Here is a 9495-nt window from a genome sequence, read left to right as displayed (position 1 = left end):
TTCATAGTCTGAACTACTACTGTCGTTTTCCTGGTCCTCATATTGGGTTTTGACAGCCTGCACCTTCTTTTTCCTAGATACTTTGCATTTCACGGCAAAGTGCTTTTTCCCATTACATTGATAACAGGTCTTGCCAAATGCAGGACATAACTCTTTTCTCGGTTCATGCTGCAGTGCACACACCCAGCAATCTCTGTCAGTTTGTGCCGATGTCTTTCTCCTCGGTTTAAAATCAACCTTATTCACTCCTTCAGGCCTTAGGATTCTGGACTGGACCGTGGCATTTTCAGACAGCTTACAAATGTCAATACATTTTTGTAAGTCTAACTGTCTTATTTTCAATAATTCAGCTTGTGTCTGGGGGTTGTGTATTCCCAGCACTACCTGATCTCTGAGTACTGATGAAACGCAATTGTCACAAAAATTGCACGTTTTTACTAACGTCCGAAGTGCCGTAATAAAGGATTCCACAGTTTCTGATCCTCCTTGCTTTCTAGAATGAAATACGTAACGCTCATAGGTCTCATTCGTTTCCCCTATAGCGTATTTATCGAATGCCTGAATAATTTCGGTGGGTGTTCTTTCATCCTCAGGTGTTAGAAATTGAAATCCGTAGTAAACTTTCAATGCGTCATCTCCCAACGTGTGAAGCAAAAGTGCCGTTTGATATTGTAATGACTGTCTCATCAAACACGTAATAATGGCGTAGTTATGCCATTTCAGTTTAAACAACTTCCAGTTCGCCGATAAATTATCTTCCATACATAAGGGCGCTGGTGGTCTTATGCCAGCCACTGGTCTGTTTGTTTCTTCCATGCTTCCTTCCGACATTTTTTTTTTCCTCCACGTGACGTACGTACAAATTACAATTTTAAACAAGAACAATAAAGTTACTTATCTGTTTCTGCAAATAACTTTCCGCTTCTTATCCTTTTGTACATCTTACTTAAACATATCTTTATCCCACTCGCGGCCACCATGTGTCATTATCGAGGATGTCAATAGATTGAATAAGACATAATGACAGATCAGATTCTATAAAAATGGCGTCTTTATTTACATCCGCCAAACATGAGTACACCGGTAAGGGGGCGTAACTCCAGCCGGTGAAAACTCCTGTTCAGTCCCTCATGCAACACGGACTTCAACCATTATTTCATGAATTAATGAACCTACAACATGATTCAATTTTGTGAATTTTCTGTGTATGTGCTGCATAAAATATTGTTTCCACATGAGCAAACAACAATGTTGGATTGTCAGTTCAAAATGGTGGAATTTTCAACATTGCTTGAGTGAATGTAGTTGAGGACAAGTCATCATTTTTCATATTTTCTATTAAAAGAATGATGGCTAAAAATTGATATCACTTCAGTATTGACGTGCAGTCACCAATTTATAATGGAACTAGCATGGGTGCCCGGCGTTGCCCGGGTATTTGGAGATGTATGTTGAGCAAAAAAAAAAAAAAGTGGTCAATTTTTTAAAACTTTGACCCTATTATGACCCCTTAAAATTTATTGTTTTGGGCTCAAATTGAGTTATTAAGTTAGATCCATGTCCAATGAACCTATATTTCAAATTTCAAGTGTTTAGACCGAAAATTGTCGGAGGAGTTTGGTAAAGTTCTCATAGGTCAAATCGTTGAACTTTGACCCATTAATCGCCAAATTTCTAGCCGAAAACCGATCACATCGATTTTCCCAAATCTCAGTACTCTGTATATCAAATTTCGAGTCTGTAGACTTAAAATTGACAGCGTAGGGAAATGTACACACACACACACACACACTTTCACTTTTATAGCTATATAGATAGATAATATAGATTGGAGCCATCTTCAATAATATAAATCTCACCTGTTGTTTAAATGTATGTATGTATGTACGGCATAATTACGTTAATGTACCGGTTCTCGTTAGATCACCGAAGTTAACCAACGTTGAGCCTGGCTAGTACCAGATGGCTGACCGTTTGGGAATTCTATGCACTGTACATGCTTTCCGCTTATCTCAACATTGTTTCCAGTCGTCCTGAACCTCCATTTGCCACTAGGATTCAACAATGTCAACTCAGGTAAGGTGTGGTTGGAGATTGTGCAACTCTTGCCACAATAATGTTATGCGCAGGCACTCTTTCAAGGGTATCCATAGCCTGTCAAGACTGAAAGAAGCCATTTTAAAACATTTTTGTATGTATATATGCCTAAAACATTCGACAGAGGTGATGGATTTTCACAAAATATTGACGGACGACAAATATAAAAAAATTGGCTAAAAACATTAATTCCGTCACCCTCAACTAGGCACTTTTCAACAAGGAGGGGGTTGTCTTTTTTTTGTTCGCCGATATTTTCGAAAGTCATCCTATCTTTTAGATTGACTACCCTTAATTTAAACCTCTGCCACATCCGGTTTGGCAATTGACACAACGGCAAAAACGTCATGTTTTGTTTTTTTACATTCTTTTCCTCCTTTGCAGTATAGGTTCGAGCCTGCCCGCCTGCATACTACCATTTTTTTTTTCTGCTTAACACATACCTCCAAACACCCAGGCAACGCCGGGCACCTAGGCTAGTCAATTTATAAAGAAGTTGAGGGTCATCATTTTATAAAGAAGTTGGGAGTCATCAATTTATAAAGGGGTTATCGATAACATTTAAATATTCATTCAAATATCGTACACTCCAAACACGTGGTGGGAGGTTGATGGCTGCAGGGACCAATCACTGATTTGGCGCCTCCCCCCCCAAACGGCCAAGTGAAGCCGGATATGAGCGACGAAGTCACGAAAAAATGCAGCTGAGCGTCTGGGAGGCGCTGTAACCCCCCCAGCAGGGTACGGGGCGAGCCCCGGAACATTTTGCCATTTTAAGGCCTCCAGATGCCCCCGTTGATGCATTTTTAGCACTAAAATGCATTACTTTATGTTAAAGAATTGCCTTTCTCTCGATTTTTTGGGGAGCATTTAGGGGGGGGTCATACCATCATTGTCAGACAGTATGCCGGTTAGTACCGTGGTGGTCCCCTCCCAAGTTTGGAAAATACACTTAGTACAAATGGTACTGTGGCATTCTGGGTGGTCCTTTCTTGCAATTTGAAAATACACTTAGTACAATTGGTACTAACTGCAGGTTTGGTGTTCGAAAAATCAAATTTAATCAGTATATTGGGTACCTGTAGCAACATGCAACTAATATTTTGACCAAATATAACAGCTAACTTTTCTTCGGCACAAACTTTATGATTTTGTTGACGTTACTGCAGTTTTTTGGGACCAACCAGAATAAAATCAGCATATTCATTTATTCATTCATATTCATTCAATTATTATCATATGTGTCCATTAAGTGCAATCTGGCTGATGGAGTGGTCAGGCTTTATTTAATAAAGGTCAATAAAATATTCATGTGAAACTGTTAACCATTCTCACCTGTCTGGCACCGATGGTATGCCCCCCTCCCCGGGGCATTATGGAACAAAAATCATCTTTTGTGTGTGTGGGGGGGGGGACAATGCCCCCTTGGAGCTGTGCCTGCCCGATGGTATTAACTTCTTCTCCCCCTCCTCTGTCAGCGGTGCCCACCATGGGAGGGTGCTGTGGAGAAAATTTTGATCTTCAAAATCCCAGATGGCAGGTAAATGGCCTTCCAGACTTGTTTTTTCCCTTAATCTGCTCCAATAAACAGTGCTAAATTCTAGTATTTGATCATTAAACTTGTTTTAGGACATGTCGAGAAGAAAGGTCAGCTAGAGGAGAGGTTTGGATCGGAGAGCGAGTCACTCACTGTTGTATTACACTAAACATGCAATCCAATATCAACAGCTTGGGTCTCCTACAAAGGGTGCGCCCCCTAAAACCCCATTTTGGCGCCCCCCAGAAACCTTGGCTGGGGGGCCTGCCCCCCCCCGGCCCCCCCTGCCACCACGCTAATGGTACACTCCTTTATAATTTAATAAAATAATAATAAAATGCAATATTCGAGAACAATACCAATGAATGTCAATCAACTCGAACTACCTTGTTTACATGCATGAGAAAATGATTTTTATTTGCGGCAGTAATTATTGGATATAGGGATAAAGTATAGACTTTTTTGGTGGTCCATACCATTATGAAGTCAGTTAAGGAAGTCAGTTTATGAACGTGTAATTAAGGTCTGTAACAAAAACAAATGGAACTTTTTTCTGTTGCAAATCAATACCTCTCCTCTGTGCTATTTGGTCACATATTGATCAATCAGAGGTGCGGTGCATTGATCCTTTCTCTCCCCTAAGGAAATCGGACAACTTCCGGTTTGAAGGAAAGAAATTCTTTCTTACCGAGAGAAACGCCAAGCTGATCGGACCCTTTTCCTCGCTCTCTCTCCCTCTCTGTGTTATTTAATCCAGTATCGATAATTCCCACTGGGATAACCACTGTGATAGCACCAGGTGGCCAGAGTCCAGTTTTTACCCAGGAATAATATCTCCCTGTGAAAAATCGCCTGAATAAACTTTTTCTTTGTTACATTTATTGAAGTTGTTGTGTTCGTTGTTTCAGGAGCTTGTGTTGAATTATTTATTTTCTTACGTTGTGCCTCCAAAAGCACGAACCCTAAAGATCCAATTTTTTTTTTAAATGTTCAGAAATATTTAATAAAAATTTAGTGAAGACAGTTCGAAATGAATTCTGTCTACAAGTAAAGGGACATAACCCTAAGAGTTATCTACCCTTCGCTCTCTAATAAAGTAAGCTCGGATGGCAGTTTTCTGGCGACCGAGCCATTGTTAATACCTATGTCTGCATTGTCTTCCTTTCATGCTGTTTGATTTCTGCCAGACGGGAATCCCCAACATCATATCTGGAACTGAGGTGATGGCGTACTTCAACCCGAAGAAAGACACCGACATCCTGGTAGATGCAAACCCAGTCGGATTAGGTGCAGTTCTGACACAAGATGGGAAGATGCTATGCTATGCCAGCCGTGCCCTCACAGATGTAGAACAGCGATACTCTCAAACTGAGAGAGAGATGTTAGCCGTTGTATATGTAGCTGAACATTTTCATCTCTATTTATATGGAGCTGGATTCAAAATCACCACCGACCATTGTCCTCTTCTTGGGATTGTGAAAAGTCTTAAACCGACATCAACAACGATTGAACACTGGCGCATTCGTCTCATGCCCTACCAGTACAACCTGGTATACCGTCCTGGGAAAGATGTCCAAAACCCTGCGGACTATCTGAGTCGCCACCCACAACACATACCATCTAAAGACAATGTATCTGAAACAGACATAAGGTATGTCGCTCAGAATACAATGGCAAAATCGTTAACTCTTGAAGAAGTCAAACAAGCCACAAAACAGGACCCCCAGTTACAAAAGGTCATCGTTGCTGTTAAAGATAGATGGTGGAATGACCCCCAGCTGTCAAGCTTTTCCCCAGTCAAGGATGAAATTTCAATACACAATGGTCTCGTCCTTCGAAGACACCAGCTTGTAATTCCCTCAAAATTAAGGAAGAGATCAGTCGATATAGCCCATCAATCTCACCAGGGCATGGTCAAAACCAAGCAACTAATAAGGGAAAAGGTGTGGTTCCCAGGAATCGATGAACTGGTGGAGGAAACAATACACGGATGCATTCCCTGCCAAGCCTCAGACTCAAGGCATATGAGGCACGAACCCATACACTCCTCACCACTACCAGTTGCACCATGGACTGAAATCTCAGTCGATTTTGCAGGTCCGTTCCCATCAGGTGACTATGTGTTAGTCATAATCGACGATTACAGCCGATTTCCTGAAGTAGAGGTAATACCCTCAATATCTGCATGTACAATTATTCCCCATCTAAACATGATCTTTGCTAGACAAGGATATCCGACCATTCTAAAATCCAATAACGGTCCGCCATTTCAAGGACAAGACTTTAGAGACTTAGCGGCACAAGCAGGTTTCAAACATAGACACATTACACCTCTATGCGCACCCTAAAAAAATATGTTCTTGCAGCCACGGTGGAAGGCCACAACTGGAAGACCCATTTACCACATTTCCTAAGGCAATATAAAGCCACCCCTCCATACCACCACAAAAATCTCCATTTGAAGCTTGTACGGGCCGAAAAATTAACATTGGCATACTAAATGGTATTGAAAGCCCAGTAACAGGGCCGATGCATGGAAAAATAAAATAAAATGACTCCAAAGGAAAGGAGAAGATGAAGGGGTACGCCGATAGGAAGACAAAAACAACAGCTCTCAGTCTGAGTGATAAGGTCTTGATCAGACAGAAGAGGCAAAACAAACTGTCACCACCATACAATCCTAAACCATATACCATTACAAAAATGAAGGGAAGTATGATAACTGTTTAGAGAGGAAATCACCAAGTGACTAGAAACTCTTCTTTGCTAAAACGCATAACACTTAGGGATGAAACCCAGACTCCGATTCTGACTCTGAAGGTGAGTACAATCCACACACCCCAGAAGACCTGGAGACGCCCAAAACACAAATAGCTGACCGAGACGACATCCATCTCAGAAAAGACTGTCCCCAGCCAGACTCAAAGACTTCATAATGTAAGTTAAAAAAATAAATAAATAAAATAAAATAGAAATAAATAAAAAATAGTAAAAAGTAAAATAAGACAGATGTGGAGGGATGTGTGTCCACAAGTAAAGGGACATAACCCTAAGAGTTATCTACCCTTCGCTCTCTTATTAAGTAAGCTCGGGCGGCAGTTCTCTGGCGACCGAGCCGTTGTGAGGTTTGATTATTCTGCAGAAATGTTGATATTTTGTTCACTATTTTATAATTTCTCTCCAAAAAGATACAGACTTTTAAGAGACAGCAATAAACTCATCTTACCTGTCCTTCTACCATCAGGAGGTTAACTTTATCAAAATACATTGATCCTGTAGTTGAGCAACATGACAAATTCTTGATGTACATTAAGAATAAATTTAAATTGTTATCACAACAAGATGAGACAGTATCGTTACTTGTTGATGAAATTTATTTAAAGCCATACTTTGACTTTAAAGGAGGGAATATTGTTGGATCAGCATATAATACTTGTGAAGCTGCAACAAGTGCTTTTGCTTTCATGGTGAGCAGTATCTGTTCCAAATACAAAGACGTTGTGCATATTATGCCTACTAAATGCCTAAAAGCACAATCTTTATTTGAAATTCTAAAAGAAATTATAATTGGATTAGAGGAGATTGGGTTTAAAGTAATATCTGTTATAACAGATAACAATGCTATTAATAAGAAAGCCATGTCATTATTCACTTATCCACCAAGACTGTCAATAGTATATGCACATCCAGTTTTGAAGTCTCGGCCTCTTTTCTTTATATTTGATTCTGTGCACATTTTAAAGGGTATAAGAAATAACTGGCTCGGTCAAAAAGATGCCAACAAATGCATGATATTTCTTAGCTTTAATGAAATCAAACAAATGATATTTTAGACGCCCCATTTACAACTTTGCAAGACATTCAAAAATTTGAAGCTCAATCAATCTTAAAATATTGCTACAAATTAACTACAAAGGCCCTTTCACCTACAAATCTAGAAAAACAAAAAGTAAATTTAGTCATACAAATTTTTAATGACTACACAATTCAAGGATTGTTAACCTTAGGTAAAGAGAAAAGTATATCTAAATGTGAAGAAGTTGCAGAATACATAAATATTATTAATACTTGGTGGACAATATTAAATGTAAAAACACCATTTAAAGGCCATCGACTTAACAATAAATATTCATATCCACTTACAAACACAAAATATGATGAGAGTTATATATTTCTCAAAAAATTCTATAATTTGTTAGAACATTGGAACAATATTTCAGGAAATTCTCGAAAACTAACTACGGAAACATATACAGCCTTACATCACACCACTCATGCAATTTTAGAACTGATTATTGCATAGAAGACTTAAACATGAAATATATTTTACCAGGCAAATTCCAGACAGATTATTTTGAGTCAAGATTTGGACAGTATCGGTAATTTTCTAGTGGACAATATAATATAAGTGTACGTCAATTTTCGAATGCGAAAAGAAAACTAGAATGCTGTCAGTATTGAAATTAAATTTACCAATACACAACACAAGTATCGATCTCACAGATATAGGAGACACTAACTGGGAAGGAATGGATGAGGTACAAATAGCAGACCATAACTATGACATCGATATAACAGATGATGATCTTAATAAATGTAGAGAAGTTTTCCTGATTATAATATATTTATCGGGTTATTGTTGCCATGCAGTTTTCAAGAAAATAAAATGTAACAGCTGCAAAGATCTAATGACAGGTACACTAACAGATGATATGGAACAAAAACCTGAAATGAATAATTATTTCCAAGGGATTAATAGAGGTGCTTTATTTCATCCGAATGACACTACTGCAAATTTTGTTCTTTATAATTTAATGTCGTTATAAAAAAATTACTAGAACACTCTTCTTTTCTACAGTCTATGCACCAAAGACAGCAGTTACAACAACATTAGAGGTTTTGTCAGATAATGAACTTCTATTTGAATTTGACATTTGTGGTGAAAAGCATCAAATAAAAAAACTAGAAAAAATGTTCCTATGGTCATCAACAAATTCTCTCCTAAAAAATTTTTGTGGCGTAGAAAACAATAAAATAAATTCTTAACATAAAAAAAAATTACAAACCTTTCACTAAAATTATCATTTGTTATTGTATTTTTTTTTTTATACACTTGTTTTATCTTTTTGCTTTTAACAGCATTTTAGTATCTTGAGTTACCTCCCTTTAGAATTATCTCCCTTCAACTCGTTAATGAATGATCTTCTTATGATGACTTTATATTTGAATGGATTGGCCTTAATGTTAATAATATCTCGGCGGCCTCAGCCCAGCAGTAGCAAGCAACACCCTCTTGCCATCTCTCCCTTGATAGCCACAGCCACTCGTTGTCGACGCACTCGATTCCAAGCTGGCCAGCCCCTCAAGTCAGTCCATAATTCCAGTAGCAACTGGCGACGACCTTGTAGCTGTTCCAGTTCAAACACCAACTAGACTCCGACCCTCAATTCGAAACCTCCTACCACCATTCAGTTTCTTTTTGAAAAATAAACCTGAACGGATTTATATCACGACGATATCTAATGCGTTTCTCATCTCTTTTTTTTTTTTTTTTTTTTTTTTTTGCCATTGACGTTTTCATCTTTTTCTTGCCTGTGTCATCTTTTAGTTGTAGGATCGATTGCCACCGACATTTGGCCCCACAACAAGTTTATCACCAAAAATGGAGACGTCATTTTTTCGGACACCTGTCATTAGAATCAGAGGGAGAAATCAGTATTTTAAACTATGGTCGAAGTAGAAAATGAATAACAAAAAAATTAAACTAGGTATCAATTGCTTAAGGAAAGAACTATGAAAAAAAAGTAAATAAAGAAAGTGAAAGAAAACATATATCCGTAATTGTTTCATTGGAAATGTTT

Source organism: Euprymna scolopes, chromosome 9 (genome assembly GCF_053919585.1).
Source record: "Euprymna scolopes isolate OS-2025 chromosome 9, ASM5391958v1, whole genome shotgun sequence".
Taxonomy (NCBI): Eukaryota; Metazoa; Mollusca; class Cephalopoda; order Sepiida; family Sepiolidae; genus Euprymna; species Euprymna scolopes.
Note: the sequence above shows the minus strand (reverse complement) of the source record.